The sequence below is a fragment of the Diabrotica virgifera genome, chromosome 8, assembly GCF_917563875.1.
Source record: "Diabrotica virgifera virgifera chromosome 8, PGI_DIABVI_V3a".
NCBI lineage: Eukaryota > Metazoa > Arthropoda > Insecta > Coleoptera > Chrysomelidae > Diabrotica > Diabrotica virgifera.
In genome coordinates, this window is record NC_065450.1 from 221305237 (window position 1) to 221324913 (window position 19677).

A 19677-nucleotide genomic window follows, 5' to 3' on the forward strand; every position below is an offset into this window, starting at 1 on the left:
TTTTAATTTTCATGATTCTGTTGCCTTTAGTTCTCGAGATATTTCTAATAGGCCCTTTATTTGCCTCACCCTGTATTTGTTTGTATATGTATCGAGCGTAGTAGTGACGTTTTTAAAAGTTTTTTGGGAGTTTGCGGAATAAACTTTGAGTGTCCATGTTTCGGGCAAGGAAAATTAATCGTGCATTGAAAAACCGCCATCGTTTTATATTTACGCACGGCAAAAAATATTGCTTACCAGAATGAATTAAATTAATACTTTTATTGGGTAATACGTAATATTTTTTAAGTATTTTTTGATTTTCTGTTAATTTTTATTTTTTGAACTTTGACACATTATTGATTTATTTTTAAAGGCGGTACGAAGTTCGCCGGGTCAGCTAGTTTTATATAAGAAATTAATTCCATCGTAAGAATATGGTTTATGAAAATTAGTAGATCTAAGGATTATTGTACAGGCATGGTAGTATTATAGTAAAAAGAAGTGTTATTAGTGTAGTATTATATACAATATCTATTACCTATAATAATTACAGTATGGTAGCTAACACTGCAGACAAATAATGTGACGATCGTGTACTGACATTGAGTCAATAGTACTCACCTCTTAAGAGCATCACGTCGATCACGTGATTCTCAAGCTAAAGATTGATCAGGATAAAATCTTGAATAATATCCGTTAGACTTCTAGAATGTCTAAGAGCACCTGGTTGTACTTTGTACAATAATTAACCCCCCTCTCCCCAATTCCTAGTTTTATAAATGTTTGTTTTTGATTATAATGGATATCTTGATGTCGTGGTTTAACCTCAATCCTCGTCCGGTGTCTGTTTATAATAACCTAATAATAATTATTTCTGTGTCAAGTTCATATGAAAAATTATCTTAAAACCTGTGACGAACTTCAGTGGAATTATTGTAAAATTTATATACGTACATATTTCAAATAAATATTTATTTAAGAGAAAATGAAAGACAATTAATATTTCATTCTGTTTCAGAGACAACCACCATTTTTATACGTACGTTTCACCCTATTATTGAGATCTTAAGAGAGGCCCGTTATTCTGGGCTAATTAGCAAAATACAAGGAAAAGTTATTTACCAGCAATTTTATTGCTGGAATCGAATCTTATGATTATATATATTAATAATATAGGTATGCAAAGTCCGCAGTCAATGTGCTACATTTTTATAAACAAAATGGCGCCCGAAAATCGTGTTTTTTTTTCAATTTTTGGTCTATGACTCCAAAGATTTTAACTTTACACCAAAAATACCAAAATAAAAATTCACCGTAATGAAATTCTGCATAGAGACGTGTTTTTCCCGATTTGCTTTGACGAAAATTTTCCCCGGAAAATGCAGGTTTTTCCAACAAAATCTTTAATTTTCAACTAAAATTTTAGATAAGTAATTGTTTATCAATAATTGAATAACTTGGTAATGTAAAATCTCTTTTTGTATAGATTATAATTCCAGAAGCCGAGGGAAATTGAATGAACAGATTAGTAACAAATGTTTTTGTTAATTAAAAATTTACGGTCGCTATAATAACCACAAGAATTATGATACATAAGAATAACTATGATTTTTGTATAAAAAGATACTGTACTTATCTAATGCATTTTACATAATTGAAATTAGACTATTTAAGCGGCCTCAGGAATATTTTAAATTTATAAACAATTGTTTGGCTTATAAACAAATAGAATATCTCGGGAAATATTAAATCAAATTAAATCATAAAAACGGCATTGGAAAAAACGCGACAGAACGCTTCTTTTAAAAGAAAAACGTTTAATTGTGATGAGTGGTTTCTGAGATACAACCGGTCAAAGTTGACCGGCATTTACGGCAAAGATATAAACAATAGGATCATAATTTTCAAACCATCAGCTTTTTATTTTTGTTCTCTTTCTCCACACCAATTTTCATATCTTTAAAATCCTCATAACATATATTATTATGATAAAAACTATCCAACCTAATTTTTGTTTTAAATTTTGCTGTTTTTGGCTACTTTCACTCGTAATATCGATAGTTTTTATTATAAAAATATATGTTATGAAAATTTTAAAGATATGAAAATTGGTGTGGAGAAAGAGGACAAAAATAAAAAGGTTATGGTTTGAAAATTATGATTCTATTGTTTATATCTTTGCTGTAAATGCCGGTCAAATTTTACCGGTTGTATCTCAGGAACCACTTATCATAATTAAACGTTTTTTCTTTTAAAAGAAGCAACCTGCCGTCTTTTTTCCAATACCGTTTTCATAATTTAATTTAATTTAATATTTCCCGAGATATTCTATGTGAATATAAGCCAAAAAATTGATTATAATTTTAAAATATTTCTGAGGCCGCTTAAATAGTCCAATTTCATTCCTGTAAAGTGCATTAGATAGGTACAGTGTCTTTTTATACAAAAATCATTCTTATTCTTATGAATCATAATTATTCTGGTTATTATAGCGACCGAAAATTTTTATTTAACAATTCAATTGTTGCTAAACTGTTTATTCAATTTCCATCGGCTTCTGGAATTATAATTTATTCGAAAGGAGATTTTATATTGCAAAGTTATTTAATTATTGATAAACAATTACTTATCTAAAATTTTAGTTGAATATTAAAAATTTTGTTGGAAAAACCCGCATTTTCCGGGGAAAATTTTCGTCTAAGCAAATCGGGAAAAACACGTCTCTAAGCAGAATTTAATTACGGTGAATTTTTATTTGAGTGTTTTTGGTGTAAAGTTAAAATATTTGGAGTTATAGAGCAAAAATTGAACAAAACACGATTTTCGGGAGCCATTTTGTTTATAAAAAAAGTAGCACACTATCTGCGGACTTTGCATACCTATATTATTAATATATACAATCATAAGATTCGATTCCAGCAATAAAATTGATGGTAAATAACTTTTCCCAAAAATGGCCTATTCTCCGATGAATCTGCCCAGACTATGTGGTCAACTCTGAATCAAAACGAAAACCAACTCCCTTAATATGCAAAGTTATACGAAATAATTTGCTGACAGACGCTGTAGCGACATTTATAACATAATGAGAAGTTCACAAGGAAAAAGTTTTGCTGAGGCTGGCTGTATACCATGTAATACAAAAAAACAGTAAAATCCTGTATAACACGATTTTTTAAATATACCTTTTATATAAGATTTTACTGTTTCTTTTATAATGAGAAGTCTTAGGCCTTAGATCCGATAATCTAAAACTTCTATCGTTGGAACCAACATTCTGGTGACAACCTCAATTCGTGCTTTCTAAAATTTGCAAAGCAAAGGAACGATGAATTAGAAGAAGACGAGGGGGAATCTAAAGTTGCATTCTACATCATGTCAATTTATCTAGCTATAATTCTATCGAATGTTGATTCCGTGTACTCATAGTATACACCACAATATAGCATTCCGTAGAACTTATACCTAACTTATAACTATCTCTATCTATCAGCGAGGTTCCTACAGCCTCTGCCGCTTCTCGCATTTCGACCGCCATCGTTTTCTGTCCATCCATTCGTCTTCTTTGATGGCTCTATCTTTCATGATGTGCCGTACATTTTCTTCCCAGGCAACTGAAGGTCTTCCCCTTCTTCTTCATTGGTGTGGTATGTAATTTAAAGCTTTCTTTGGCCATCTATCTTCATTCATTCGTTTCACGTGACCATACCACACTAGTTGTCTAGTTTCAATTTTATCTACACTGGAATATACAGTATGTGTCCTCCTTCTAATATCTTCATTCCTGATGTGATCTTTTTTAGATATACCACACGCTCTCCTTAGATAATCCACTTATAACTAAATGCCCTAATATCTCTCGAATTTCTCATAGAGAAGTATGAACCACAGTATTCATAACAAATTAATAGATACTGTGTAGTTCTAAAGCTATTTCCTTGTGGCATTTTTATGATTAACTATTTAGATGGGAAATAAGCCACAATTAAATTGAAAAAATAATTTTATTAACGTTTCGAAGCCCAAATCGGGTTTCGTTGTCGAAATACAACTACTAAAATAAACAAAAATGTTGTTGCTAAGTAAAAAAATTCTTCTAATTATTTATTTAATCTGACTCATTTATATTGGCAATTCAGACATATATTATACATTTTAAAGTAGAAGACTTTATAAGATATCGCCAATATTTATGAGTTGCGTTCCTGGGACGACTTTACTAAAAGATAGTTCATTCGATTACATGAAATCAATCCCAACTCAAGATTATCCGTCACAAAAAAATTATAGCATGTGATCTGTCTTTAAAAAGACAACCAAATGCAACGATGACAGTAAAATTCTCGCGTTAGAGATTACATAGTAAATCACGAGGGAAAACCAGGAAAAAACGTCGTGATATTATCCCGACATCGTAAGTATTTGGTCTTACATTTAATTTACTTTCAAAAAACTAATACCAAATTGTGACTTTAATATGTTTAAGTTATTATTATAAATACGAAACGTTAATAAAATTATTTTTTCATTTTAATTGTGGCTTATTTCCCATCTAAATAGTTAATCAGGTACTGTGTATGAACCTCAGAACCTCAGAAGTTTAAACTTAATTGGACAGAAAGAAGAAAAGTGTAAGTCTTTAGAATATGAATTTTACAAAAAAAATCATAAGTATAATTCTGTTTGCCATTTTTCGTTTTTTTATGTGTCTCGGGAGAAAATAACTATTAACAGATGTTCGAAACTCAAGTCGGTGTAGGGTTGGTCTTTTCCGTTTTCTCGTTTGATGAGAATAATTTTATTGTAGTGAATTTGGATCGAGGACAACAAAAAAGACAGACTGTGGTGTGTAATAATCACGTGACCTTTTTGCCCAAGTTTAAAATAATGGTGGCTGTGCATTTTTCGCCTTGCGATATTTTATTGCAACGCGTTTTTGTTAAAACAAAAATTTGGCTATTACCTTTTTATTAACGTTTTGCTTCTATAACCTGTAGGGGAGTGCAATTAGAACGAAAACATGCATTGTTTCGGAAAAATTCAAGCAAGCTCATATTTTTCTAAAACTTTTTTTGTTAGTTTATATACATGTTAAAGTAAAAAGTTCTACTCGCGGATTTGGCCGCTAATTGTTTATTAATTGTTTAAACAATAACAATTGTTTTGTAATAATAATGTTAAAAACATCGTTAAATTCATCATTTTACTTTGATCAAATATGTTTCTATTTTGTTTTTGATTATACTGAATCCGAATATGGCATTGCAATTTGAAAATTCTTATACAGAAGCTCTTATACAGTATGTCTGCGTAGCTAGGATCCACATAGAAAACTTTTTTATTATCAATTTTACGAAAAAATGTTATTCTTAATAAAATGCTCTGGATAGTCAAAAATCTAAAACTCAACCATCAGATATCAAATTTTATCAATTTTATACGAGTTATGTCAAAAATATGACTTTCGTTAAGGAGTAAAGTACCTTTATATATCAGAATATCAAAAAATGCTATTATGAAAAGTTGTTTGAAATTAAAAACTATTTTTAAATATAGAATTACATTATTCTAATCGAAAAATTTATTTTTTTAATTCCAAACAACTTTTCTTAACAACAATTTTCGATATTGTGAAATTTAACGATACTTTACTCTTGAGTGAGATTCATATTTTTTGACATACCTCGTATAAAATTCATTAAATTTGATATTTGATGATTGCATCTTAGATTATTTATGATGCAGAGTATGTTACAAAGAATAACTTTTTTCGTAAAACTGATACTAAAAAAGTTATCAATAGGTTCCAAGTTACGCAGACATACTGTATAAGAGCTAAAAAAATGTTTTTGCTGAACATTTATTATTGTTGAAGTTTATTATTAAATGTATTTTAGGTAAGTTTTACGGAAAAAAGTTTTGATCACTTTATATAAACATTTTTTTAGCTGGTAATTTTCGGTTTTTGTATTACATTTTTGTTATCTTTATTAATTTTCTCAAAAAGAAATAGTCTATTTCATTTCTAAAGTAAAATAATTTAGTATATTTTAAATAGTATATCCCAAGCTTTAAAAAAACTGTAATAGATTTGTTCAAACTTGAGTAATACCGTCTTAAAGAGGTGGTAATTCTATAAAACTACGAAGATTTCAAAAATTACATTTTTTAAGACGTCATATCATTGGAATTAAATTTTTGAGATTTTTTTGAATAAAACATCATTTAGTACGATGCTTGAAAGGTAAGTTGTGCAAAATTGAGGGTTTTATAAAAAAATTGTATTAGTTACACATTTTTAAATCATTTTTAAACAAAATTCATGTAATGCTTAATTTCCGCCCCCACCGTGCTTATGGCCATACATTTTATTTCTCTTTATTATAACCTTAAGATAGCTTAATTATTCTTCTTTTAGGTTCAATTTGTAAAATTTCATTTGATCCATTAGTTAAAGAATTACATTAAAATAACTCAACCGTGCACTTCGCCGTACGCTAGTTTACAGTGCGCCAATGTTTGTGAGAAGGGTGACTTTAGCGTTATAAATAAAAAATTATAGAAGATACAGATTTAATTTTAGAAAATTCTTTATATAAGGTTTTTTTTGTCAAATTTTCTGAATTTTTCAATGGTCAATCAAGTCAGTTTTGTTCTAAAATTTATATTTTCGGAGTTATTTAAAAAAAAACATCAAACTTCGTAGTTCGTTTGTTTAATAAAAAATGAAGCACCCACTTCTCGAGTAGAACTTTTTGATATGTTGTTTCTTCTTAATGAAATTACAAAAAGTTTTATCTTGTTTGATTTATTCCGAAGTGAAAATCTATATGCACTCCACTGCTGCTTAAATACAACAATTCAAACTCATGGCCATGGCCCGCAAATACAACAAACCGTCATATTTATGTTTCTTGGACCTGAAGATGGCATTTGACAAGATCAAATTAAAGGACGTTAACTAATTACTCAAAGTCGAAATACAGGGCGAACAATCACAGGCGTGTGAAAAAAATGTTGGGCTGCGACAGGGAGATGTGTTGGCGTGTCTCCTCTTCAACATAGCTCTTAAAAAGGCGGTCAGAGATGCACGAATAGACAACAGAGGAAATATTTTTAATAAATCATCCCAAATTTTGGCATATGCAGATGACATGGACCTAGTTGCCCGCACAACACGCAAACTAGAAGAAATGTATACCACCTTCTCAAATGCCTCAAAAAATATGGGCCTGAAAGTAAACGAAGAGAAAACTAAGATGTTGGTATCAACACCCAACAATAGAGCCAGAAACATCGGTCACCAATTCACTGTTTATAACTCTACCTTTGAAGTGGTGGACAAATTCACATACTTAGGCTCCCTGACCACCAAGGAAAACGTCATGACGGAAGAAATCAAGCAAAGGATAATCCTAGCGAACAAATACTATTTTGGACTGAGTAGACATATGAGAAGCAGAAACTTAAGCCAAAAAACAAAAATAACCATATACAAAACCCTTATACAACCAGTGTTGACATATGGATCGGAGACATGGACCATCTCAAGGCAGATGAAAACCTTCTGCTTATATTTGAACGAAGGATCCTGAGAGGAATATTCGGTGGCATCTGTGAAAATGGTATTTGGAAGAGGAGGTACAACTACGAGGTATAGAGTAGAGTATTTATTGGTAATAATGTACAAATGTACTTTTACAGGTCAGCAATAATTAAAATTGTCTAAAATTACATTAAAAGTTGACAGTACTTCAGTAAAAAAAAACCTATTACTAAAATTTAAAAACTAAACACTAATTAAATTACAGGACAAAACAAAATTTAGATCTGAAGTACTCCTCAAATGAGTAGAAAGCACCCATCAGAAGATAATTTTTAATTTGTCTCTTAAATTGGTTAAAATCAAGACTTTTAATAGATATTGGTATACAGTTATAAAATTTCAATGCTAGGTATCTGGTTCCATTTCTGGTCCTCTCAAGTCGACTGAAGTCTGGTACAAGGGCATCATGATTTCTAGTCTGATAAGTATGCTGTTGTGTTTTATATAGATCTACATTTTGATGAACATACAACAGGCACTGCATAATGTACACAGAAGGTAGTGTGAGAATCCTCAGGTTTCTGAAAGACTGCCTACAATCGTCCCGATAACCCTGACCTGTGATTATGCGAATACACTTTCTCTGCTGACCAAACACCTTATCTATATGGCAAGAGTGTCCCCAGGAAAGGATTGCGTAAGTTAGTCGTGAGTGAAAGTTGCTGTGATATGATGTAAGAAGGGTTTGAAGGGAGGTAACCTTAGATAGGTTTCTAAATAAAAAGAGTTGGCTTGAGAGCTTTTGGGAAAGTTTCAGTATGTGCCGTTCCCAAGTGAGTCCCTGATCAAGATAAACACCAAGAAATTTAGCTTCCTGTGAACAATCTGTTAAAATGGGATGTGTAATGGTGTTATGTCTTAGGGTAAAGTTCACTGTTTGTGATTTTGAGTTATTGAGAGAGAGACGATTTGCCAAAAACCATTGGAACAAATTGCTCTCTGTGGTCTCAAGATCAATATCACTGATTTGGGAAGGGTGGTAACTTTGATAGCATGTAGTATCATCAGCAAATAGGACTGTGCTTACCGGGCCCTCTTGTGAAAATCCCAAGTCATTTATATAAATGAGAAATAATATTGGACCTAGAACTGACCCTTGAGGCACTCCATACATCAAAGGTTTTTTATCAGATTTAAGCTGGTTAAAAAACACATATTGAAATCTATCTGATAGATAAGACTCAATCAATTGAATAGACATAGGATGAAAATTATAGGCATGTAATTTTTTAAGAAGAATACTATGAGTGACACAATCAAAAGCTTTAGTAAGATCAAGGAACGAGGCAAGGGTATCAAGAAAGTTTTCAAATCCTTCCAAAATACTGCCTGTAAAATGATCGATAGCAAGTGTTGTTGTTTTGTTTTTTCTAAATCCAAATTGCTGCACTGCAAAAAGCCGATTAGATTCAAAATAGTCATTGATCTGCTTCTTTAGGATTCTCTCAAACACTTTGGAAAGAATTGGCAAAAGAGAAATTGGACGAAAGTTATTATGATCATCAGCCGAACCTTTACGTTTAAAGAGAGGTATGACTTTCGCAGTTTTAAACACTGAAGGAAAAATGCAGGATGAAATTGAGTAGTTTATTAGTTTAGTTAAAGGTAAGCTAATGTTGTGTTTAATTGCCTTGATTATTTTTGTGTTCATTCCATCCGGGTCCTTGCTCTGGCTATTTTTTAATTCTTCAATTGCTTTTACAACTTCCTCCAAATTTGTTGGCTCAAATCTGAAGGAGCAATGATTAGAGGCGAATGAAGGAGCATGTGGTATAAAACTAAGGTATGTATTGAATGATTGGTCAGTATGATTAAGTGTATTTATTACATTTTCAGCAATACCACAGAAGAAATCATTAAAACTATTTGCATTGAGTGATGAATTTTTTATTGGTAAATTCTTACATCTTGAGTTTATTAGGGACCACATAGCCTGTTGACGGTTGTTAGAGTTTAATATAAAATCATCATTAGATTTAATCTGTGTATACCACAGATATAAACATATATTTGGTGGTAAAGACGTAGTATCTCTTATAAGAATAGGAAGACTAAGATGGGTAGGACATCTAGCAAGATCATAGCATAACAACCCTCCTAGAAGAATCCTTATGTCACAACCTGTGGGAAGTAGAAGTAGGGGTAGGCCAAAACTTCAATTATTCAATTAGGGAAGCCGAATCCGCATAGAGATAAGGCAAAGAGAATGATGATGATGATATCAATTTAAATTAAAACTAAAATTTTAAATTTAAATAAAAAAAAATCAAAATACATGCTTTTAATAAACTTTCCACCTATGTATTTTGGTTTATTTTTATAAATATTTATTTACTAAAAATAAAATTGTTTTCTATTAGGTACTTCCATTTAGCGGGCCTATGAGTATATTGTCACAATAGTGTCAAAATCTACAAGATAGTGTCAAATACTGCCGACGCGCTATTGCCAAAGTTTCGCAGAAGTTTCGAAAAAGGGTGTGATACTATCTCCCGAACTAATATTGATGACACGCTGATGTGGCCTCTTAACTGCATAATATCTGTATGGTGATCTATCCAGATGTTAAATATATATATTATTAAACATTTAATGTTGATAATATCGCATTTAATTTACGCTCCAAATAATATGTTTCTTATAATAATTGATTTAAAAAAGTAATAAAAATGCTATTTAGCAGAATCTTTGGTAAAATATAAGAGCAATACGAAATGGAGCATAACTTTAAACCTTTTGTATCTTTTACGATTCTAAAGTATAAATTATTTTCAAAAACCTCAAACCTTGCACCTTGCAGGACGCCGTAAACAAAAAAAAAAAATAAAAGACTAAGTGACAGAAAAAAAAAAGACTAAGTTTTTCAACCTAATAAAAATATTTGTAAATTAAATATTTTTAAAAGATTTTTAATTGAAAAACTTTATTGGCCCATTTCCTGAATGAATAAAAATGGTATACATTTTTATTTAAAAAAAAAATATTTATTTTGCATTTTAAATTTCTAAAAAAAAATTGAGAAAAGTATCTACTGTCAATATGTGTTTATAAATAATCGTCTTTTATTTTTATTTTCTAGTTTTACGAGTAGATCATTGTTCAGGTTAGACAAATAACCTTGAGTAACCAAAAAATGTCTTAATATCCGTATTACCTGTTGGTTAAAATGTTTGTATTGTTAAAAATTTAAGATATACGATTACGATGTTTTATATAAATCTACCAAATAATTTTTTAAATCTACTAAATATAGGATATAAGATTGAAATACGTTTACTTAAAATTTAAAATTGCAAAATGTTATATCCTATTGTTGTTAAAACAGCTAAGTTGGTGGGGACATCTCCAACGTATAGAAGACCATCCATCCACAAGTTAGAAGAGTATGGGAAGCCAAAATATGGAAGAAGGCAAAGAGAGGAAGACCTAAAAAGACCTGGGACAAAACAGTTGGGGAACTGCTAGTAAGAAGAGGAATCACTTGGAATGAAGCAATACGAATGGCAAGAAATAAAAAAGAATGGAGAAAATTTGTATACCAGTAATGGTATACTGACTGCCACACACCATTAGATGGTATAAGTGACTCCTGATTATATAGGTACATGTCTGTGACAGGAGTATTTTATAAAATTCTACTGTCAAAGTGACAGTTGTCATACTCACTCTGATACTTCTAAAGGTGGGAAACTATGTAATGTAATGTTAATTTATACGTTTATAACGATCATTTCCATCTCCACTAGTTTCATCTCTTTTTGTTTTCGCAATGTATTATATTTTCCATCTTTTGCGCTATTTTGCCGGTTATTAGCGCGCTCATCACTGTATATATCCTATTGTTAAAATATATAGAGTACCAGTTTTATTACCCTGACCCGAAGATCTGGTTCTCCGTAATTTAGGAGTTCTTTCGGCATTCTGTTCTCTCCAGGTGATTTTCAATTTTTTAGTTCCCTAATTTTTACTTTACCTGTCCCTCACCAATGTTTATTTCTTAGTTTATCGTCACTTCTGGCATTACGACCATCTTTAGCAAATAGGGATCTAAAATAGTCTGAATGTGTCTCTTTTATGAGTTCGTTCATCTCTTTTATTTGTACTCTCATTATTCTTCATATTTCTATTTGTATTATTACAAATCGTGTTCTATCTGTTTTGAGAAACTCTCCCAGTGTTTCCTTTTCATTTGTCTGATTAAAGTATTCGTTTCAGTTCAGATTCAATTATGTATAATGATTGTATGCCTGTTGTGTTTGTTATGTTCTGTATTGTAAAAAGGCTTTCTTCTTTTCGTAATATTTTATCTTCACTTCTTCTCCTTCTTACGATGCCTATCCGTTCCGGATGTAGGCGATCATCATGGCTATCCTAACATTGCTTGCTGCTATTCTGAATAGTCCGGTTATCGATGTATTAAACCACTTTTTCAGGTTTTGAAGCCAAGATATTCTTCTTCTCCCTGGTCCTCTCTTTCCAAATACCTTGCCTTAAAGAAAGAGTTCCAACAAGCCATATCTCTGTTGATTCCTCATAATATGGCCAAGATATTCTAGTTTGCGCTCTTTGATGATGTTTATAATCTCGCATTCCTTGTTTATTCTACGTAGTACCTCAACATTAGTCACACGATCCACCCACGAAATCCTTAACATGCGTCTGTAACACCACATCTCGAATGCTTCGAGTTTTATTAAAGAAGCTTCGGAAAGTCTGCATCTGATGATAGAGATTTTGGTAGCAATGGTAAATCGTGACTTCTGAAAAGATACTTCATCGTTATGAACGCTGATCTCGCTTTTCCTATGCGTTGTTTTATTACACTTGAGATCATGGATCATCATCATATTGAAAGAAAGAAATTGATCTTGCTTTACAACGAAAATTCTCGAATGATGGTGATTAGAAATATGGGAGATGATATATGGAGATTAAAATACTGGCAAGAGCAAGCGCATTACGAAATTCATGATGGAATTTTGAAAAATTGTATATCTAGGTATCACACGAAAGGATGACTTTAAATAAATAACCGGAAATTAGTGGTAACAATTTTTAGATAAAGAAAATTTTAATATGATACCAGAGATTTAAGTTTAGTAGGTTGAAGGCCATCTCTATAATAATATGATAATATTATTGAGAGAAACGGGCTAAGATAGTTTATGTAGTCAATACATAAAAATAATTAATGTCTACAGTTAAATATTGTTGTTTGTAAATATTGATTGTTTACCTTGTTATCTGTTGTTATTTATTTCCAAATTTATTTATTTTTAGTGATGTTATATCTTCTAATCGCCCATGAGACTCATATTTCAAATATACACGAGAGCTCTAAAATTATCGATTTGTATCCCGAGTGATACTTTGACAGTTTTAATTTTACGACAAGAAGGGGAGTGAAATTATGTCAAAGTGTGACGAGGGCAAAACAAACAGGTAATTTTTAAGAGTTCTAGTGTAATTTGATAAGAATATTTTATGAATAAAACTGTTTTTTAAATCATTTTAACTAATATTTTATTTCACCTGAATATTTGCTAAACCTGTTCCTAGTGTTTTCTTTGACAAGTTGTAAAACATTGTCATTAATATCATTGAATGTTCATTTTTTCGTAGCAACGAAGGGCATCTGACGTAATACTTGACGACGAAAAATTATCAGTAGCAATTGCACAAGAGCTCTGAAATTATTGAATTTTTCCCGAGTGACACTTTGACAGTTTTAATTCATAATAAATAATTTAATATTCATAATAAATAATTCATAATAACTTAATTAATTTAATTAAGGCGAGTGAAATTATGTCAAAGTGTCACGAGAACAAAAATTCTATATTAATTTCAGAGGTCGAGTGCAATTTGTTGCGATTATTTCATGAATAAAACTGTTCAAAACCAAAATTTTATTGTAATTTATTTATGTAAGTACCATTAAACACATAGTTTTTATAAATATTTGACGATTGAAAGTCATCACTTTTATAATTTTTAAAACATTAATTGTCATTATGTCACTGAATGTATTTTTCGTAGCAACGAAGGGCATCTGACGTAATATACTTAACAACGGGAGATTGTCAAAAATTATCGATTTAATTCAGATTTCTGTAGCTTTCTATTGGTCAGAATCTCCTAGGAATGAAATAATCAGTAGTAATTGCACAAGAGCTCTAAAATTCTATATTAATTTTAGAGTTCGAGTGCAATTTTTTGCGATTATTTCATGAATAAAACTGTTCAAAACCAAAATTTTATTGTAATTTATTTATGTAAGTACAATTTAGTACAATTAAACACAAAGTTTTTATAAATATTTGACGATTGAAAGTCATCACTTTTATAATTTTTAAAACATTAATTGTCATTAATGTCACTGAATGTATTTTTTCGTAGCAACGAAGGGCATCTGACGTAATATACTTAACGACGGGCAATTATCAAAAATTATCGATTTAATTCAGATTTCTGTAGGTCTAGAATCTCCTATGAATGAAATAATCAGTAGTAATTGCACAATAGCTCTAAAATTCTATATTAATTTTAGAGATCGAGTGCAATTTGTTGCGAATATTTCATGAATAAAACTGTTCAAAACCAAAATATTATTGTAATTTAATTATGTAAGTACAATTAAATACACAGTTGTTATAAATATTTTACGGTTGAAAGTCATCACTTTTATAATTTTTAAAACATTAATTCTCATTAATGTTACTGAATGTATTTTTTCATAGCAACGAAGGGCATCTGACGTAATATACTTGACGACGGGAAATTATCAAAAATTATCGATTTAATTTAGATTTCTGTAGCTTTCTATTGGTCAGAATCTCCTATGAATGAAATAGTCAAAAATTATCGGGTATAATATCACAAGAGAGTGAGAATAAATTGAAAATAATGCGACAGTTTTTCGAAAATTTGTTGTCTCGAGCCCTGCGGGCTCTTGTGTCTATTGCCCAATGACAACAAATTTGAGTAAAAATGAATATTTTCTTAAATGTGACAGTTGCCAAAACTAGGAAACTGGTTGCCATTAAACAGAAACAATCTACTTAAAAAAATTCTATCGGTAATTTTCTACAGTAGATAATTCTCATAATAATTTTAATCTGATTGGACAGAATTAAACACGTGATCAAATATCTTACTATACGATTGGAAGTTAAAATCATGAAAAAATAATCGGCATTAATATCACAAGAGAGTGAGAATAAATTAACAATTATGCGACAATTTTTCGTAAACTTCTGGCAATAGACACGAGAGCCCGCCGGGCTCGAATGGCTATACAGAGAGTCTGTACATTTAGCAACTTCTATTTTAGTAGTAGCTTATAGTAGTATTTTATAGCTTGAACTATGAATTTTCGCTAATATGGACGCTGCAAAAGGATGGGATAAGGGATGACGTGATAAGGGTATATGACGTTGTAACAGAACAGCCTACCCTCTATCATTTTTTTGAAGTATCAGTGTATATGATTTGTAAAGATAATTTCTTTACAAGTTTTTTTAATGTATTTCCTGGGAATTGTAAATTTATCGAATCTTGTAAGTGATGTGTTAAATTGAGGGATGGAGGACCAAGGAAGATAAGGGGATGGAAGAAATGGAAATTTTTTTGGAACTATGAGATTATTTTAAAAATAAACTATTTGTGGTGAAATCATCTGAATTATCTAAGTATAATACTGAACTTCAAAGTACCAGGAAAAATGCACAGATATTTAAATGAATTTACACAAACACCACAAAATAAAACCCACTTTTAACCACAAAACTTCCATTATGCACAATTGTCAACAATAAAACCTTTTTCGATTGTTTTGTCTAATGATTTTACGACCAATTAGGCACCCAACGTGGAATAAAATACTGACACTGTTGATTTAGTAAATTAAATACATTTTTTACGTTGAATAAATGTTTATAGTAATATGACAATCGGCGTTCATAGGAGCTTCACACAGAGGATTTTGCTTTTGAAAAAATCGGTAGCAGAACGTCACAGCTCTCCGCAGGAGGAGTGAAGACACCAGTTGAGGGATGCTTCGAGGCTAATCGTAGTGTAGTGTGCTGTGGATGGCTAGAGTTCTTTGAAGCGCGACAGGAAGTAAAAGTAAAGCACATGAGCATTGCTCTACGCATGGTCTACATGTTTATTGCCTGTTATACCTTATACCAATACCTATAGAGAAACTGTTATATTTTGGGAAAAAATAAGTTGGTAATAGTCAGAGATCTTTTGGACGATAGGATGATCAGGAATAAAAATGATTAAGGCTACAGAGTTTGTGCATATAGCAACTTACTTTTTGTTTTGATAGCTTGAATTAACCCATTACTTGAGGAGCAAAGTGTTCTACCAGTGCATCCTTCCTATCATGACATATGGATGTCAAACCTGGACCCTAACCAAGGCAAATATGAATAAACTAGCCACAACAGAAAGAGCAATGGAAAGAGCAATGTTAGGTATACGACTGTCAGATAAAAAGAGGAACGACTGTGTAAGATCAAACACAAAAGTCGAGGACATAACAACAAAAGTTGCCAAACTTAAATGGAGCTTCGCAGGCTACACTGCTACACAAAAAGACCAACTAAGAAGACCACATATGAGATGGGTAGATGATATTATACAAACGATAGCTGGAACCAATTGAAAGTATGTTGCCCAGCATAGAGACCAATGGAAGAAAAGGATGGGATAACGGATGACGAGATAAGAGTATGTGACGTTGTAACAGAACAGCCTGCTCCTGTATCATTTTTAAAAGCATCAGTGTATAGTACTAGGTCGTACTTCTATGTAAATATAATTTATTTAAAAGTTTTTATAATGAATTTCCTGGGAGAGTAAATTTATTGTATCTTGTAAGTGATGTGTGGCAATTGGCAGGGCCTTTCGGCCCTGATGGTGGCAATTGCGAAGCCTATAATTCCGCACAGGTATCTATGATACGACTTATTTAATTTTAATGTAAATCTAAAAGAGGGCCGCTACAGTTCGTATATAAGATGATTTATTCGTATTTAAGGCTTTTGTAATGTAAACAGGTTTTGTTCTTCTACTTGAAGTAATTACGGGTGAACGGGATCCTTTTTTTCTTGGTAAGTATTTGTTGTTTTGTTCTAATATTGATATTGCATTGAAAAAATCTTCGTGTAGCTGTTGGTATTTGCTAAATAACATTATGAAAAGTTGATTTAAGAATAAATTGTAGTTGTTATTGCATTCGCTAATCTTTGGTATGGTCCTATAAAAGATGTATGCAAATGCCACCATAGGTGCTAAAAGTTACAAAAGTCGATTAAATAGATTAGAATTTATGACAAGATTTATAACAATGAATTCTTTTTAAATGAAATTCCTACAATTGTATTTTACGAAAAAGGAAAAACTGAAGTTAATGCGACCTTTGCCCAAGTAGAAGTTACTTTAGCTGCCCTGAATGACGACCGTTCTGATACACAATATGATGGATATCCAGATTATGATGGGGCTAATCTATCAACATCAGATGAGGATGAAGTAGCATTAGAAAAGGAAGAAATTCATCAAAAGGCTAAAAAAGTAACAAACAAAAAAATATTTGGAAGAATGGCACAATTGTACCTCCAAATGTTACTTTTGATCGATCAAGTGAAAGAAATTTTAGTTACGATGAAAGTGGTACTTCAAAAGAGCCAGTTGCTCTTCATAGTGTAATAGGAATTATTATTTTCCGAGAATAAGACTTTATTTTGCTCCCCCTACAAAATTCTGTTTGATTAACGATATTGGTATGTCCCGAAACCGATTTGAAAGTTTACATATCTCAGATGTCAACACCAACAAAAATACCAACGATTATCTTTGGAAAGTAAGGAAAATAAATACCAGCTTTGAAAACCGTTGCGAAAAATTAATGCTTGAAGAAAATAACTGCATAGATGGGACAGTTATGCCATTCAAGGGATAATTTTCTCTAAAACGATATATTAGAGGCAAGCTTGGGGTATAAAAGTCTTTAATTTTTGTGGTGAATCAGGAATATTATAAAAAACAGAAATTGTTTCAAAAATTATCATACAAGGCGCCAATAAAACATAATATATTTTTATACATGCTTTTTCTGTAGTAAACTATTATATATAATTTTATTTATTTATGCCGTAATAACCTTTTGGTGGCAGTTGCCACCAATTTGTAAAATTAACAGCGGAGGGGCGGGGCAAAAATTTTATAAAAAATATTTTCAGTATTAATTAAGTGTCCAATTGAATAAAATACCAACAGAAAAATTTTGCCTTTAAAAAAATAATTCAGGGCTAAAAGGGTTAAATTGAGGGAGGATACCAATGGAGGACCAAGGAGGATACGGGGATAGGAAAAATGGAATTTTTGGCGATAGAGAATTTTTTGGAACTATGAGATTATTTTAAAAATAAAGTATGTGTGGTGAAATCATCTGAATTATCTAAGTATAATACTGACCTTTCAAAGTACCAGGAAAAATGCACAGATATTTAAATGAATTTACACAAACACCACAATATAAAACCCACTTTTAACCACAAAACTTCCATTATGCACAATCGTCAACAATAAAACCTTTTTCGATTGTTTTGTCTAATGATTTCACGACCAATTAGGCACCTAACGTGGGATAAAATACCACTATACAGGCACTGTTGATTTAGTAAACTAAAAAATACATTTTTTACGTTGAATAAATGTTTATAGTAATATGACAATCCGCGTTCATAGGGGCTTCACACGCGAAGAAGGACTTTTGAAAACCGTGTAGCAGGAGCACTTCGCAGGAGCGATGAAGACACCAGTTGAGGGATGTCTCGAGGCTGATCGTAGTGTGCCGTGGATGGCTGGAGTTCTTTGAAGCGCGACAAGAAGTAAAAGTAAAGCACATGGGTATTGCGATCGGCTGCGTCGATGTCTGTAGTCGACTGTTTTTTCGCGGCCGCCTCACTGAAATTGAGTCCCTTGCGGAAGTTCACTTCCGTTTTTTGGTGATATACTGGTAGTTCGTAGTTTGTGTTGTGTGCACTGTTTTAGATTTGGAAGATAGAATGACGTTTGACTACACTGGAAAAAGGGCGACACTGTCTATAACGACTGAAAAAAATATAATTATTGGCAATTTCTTTTTAAGTCGTTGAATTTTTGCAAACATACATGCGGAGTTTTAAAATTAATCCTACAGGGTTAATCCAATATTTGGATCTGACCGTGATCATTATTAATAAAATGCATACACTCATCTCTATATTGATCAAAGCTCTAAAAGGCATTCGCTTGGGGCTTGGACGGCAGAGATGTTCGAATAATTGCAAATTTATATTGGAATCAAACAACATCAGCTTTAGTAGATGCTGTGGAATCACAGGCTTTTAATATTAAAAGAGGAGTACGGCAGGGATGCCTCTTGTCACCCCTGCTTTTCAACGTTTACTCCGAAAGAATTTTCAGAAAAGCACTTTCTGAAAAACAAGAAGGGATACTTGTGAACGGTGAAGTCATCAATAATTTGCGATATTCGGACGATACAGAACTCCTAGCTTCTAGCCAAGAAGATCTGCAAACACTACTTGATAGTGTCGTTGAGAGTTGTAGGGAGGCCAGGGCCTATTTTACCACTAGGCCCGTGAGGCACATGCCTCGGGCCCGCATTTTAATGGGGCCCGGAAAGAGTACCAAAAATTTTTTTTATTGCGATAACAAAATAAATTTTTAAAATTCTTTGCCTATAACAACAGTGCTTCACGACTTTGTGAAGCGACTTCACCTGTCACAAGTACATCTCCGTCATCTCCTATAGACAACTACAATGTCAATAACTCTTTTCCTAGCAATATAAGGAATTAGCCAAAACATTTAAATCTGTAATTTCAACAATATCTTATAAATAATTAACCAAATCAATATATTGATAAAATTAATGAAAGTGTTATACAACCGGATAATAATAAACCCAGACATTTGCAAAGTGCATTTTTTTTATAAAATGAAAGCCAATGGGGATAAATTTTTCCCGAGTTGTTAGCATACCTACAGTCCTAAATGTAGCCTTGTTTATT

General features: G+C 31.7%; 1 protein-coding gene across 1 annotated transcript in view; it reads right to left on the bottom strand.

The window, feature by feature from the left end:
- Positions 1-18553, bottom strand: part of LOC126889599 (ankyrin repeat domain-containing protein 12-like) — a 131498-nt gene extending 112945 nt beyond the window's left edge. The window contains exon 1 of the mRNA XM_050658070.1: positions 18077-18553. The gene's annotated coding sequence lies outside the window, so the exon portion shown is untranslated. The remainder of the gene's footprint in view (positions 1-18076) is intronic.
- Between the last annotated feature and the right edge of the window lie 1124 nt (positions 18554-19677).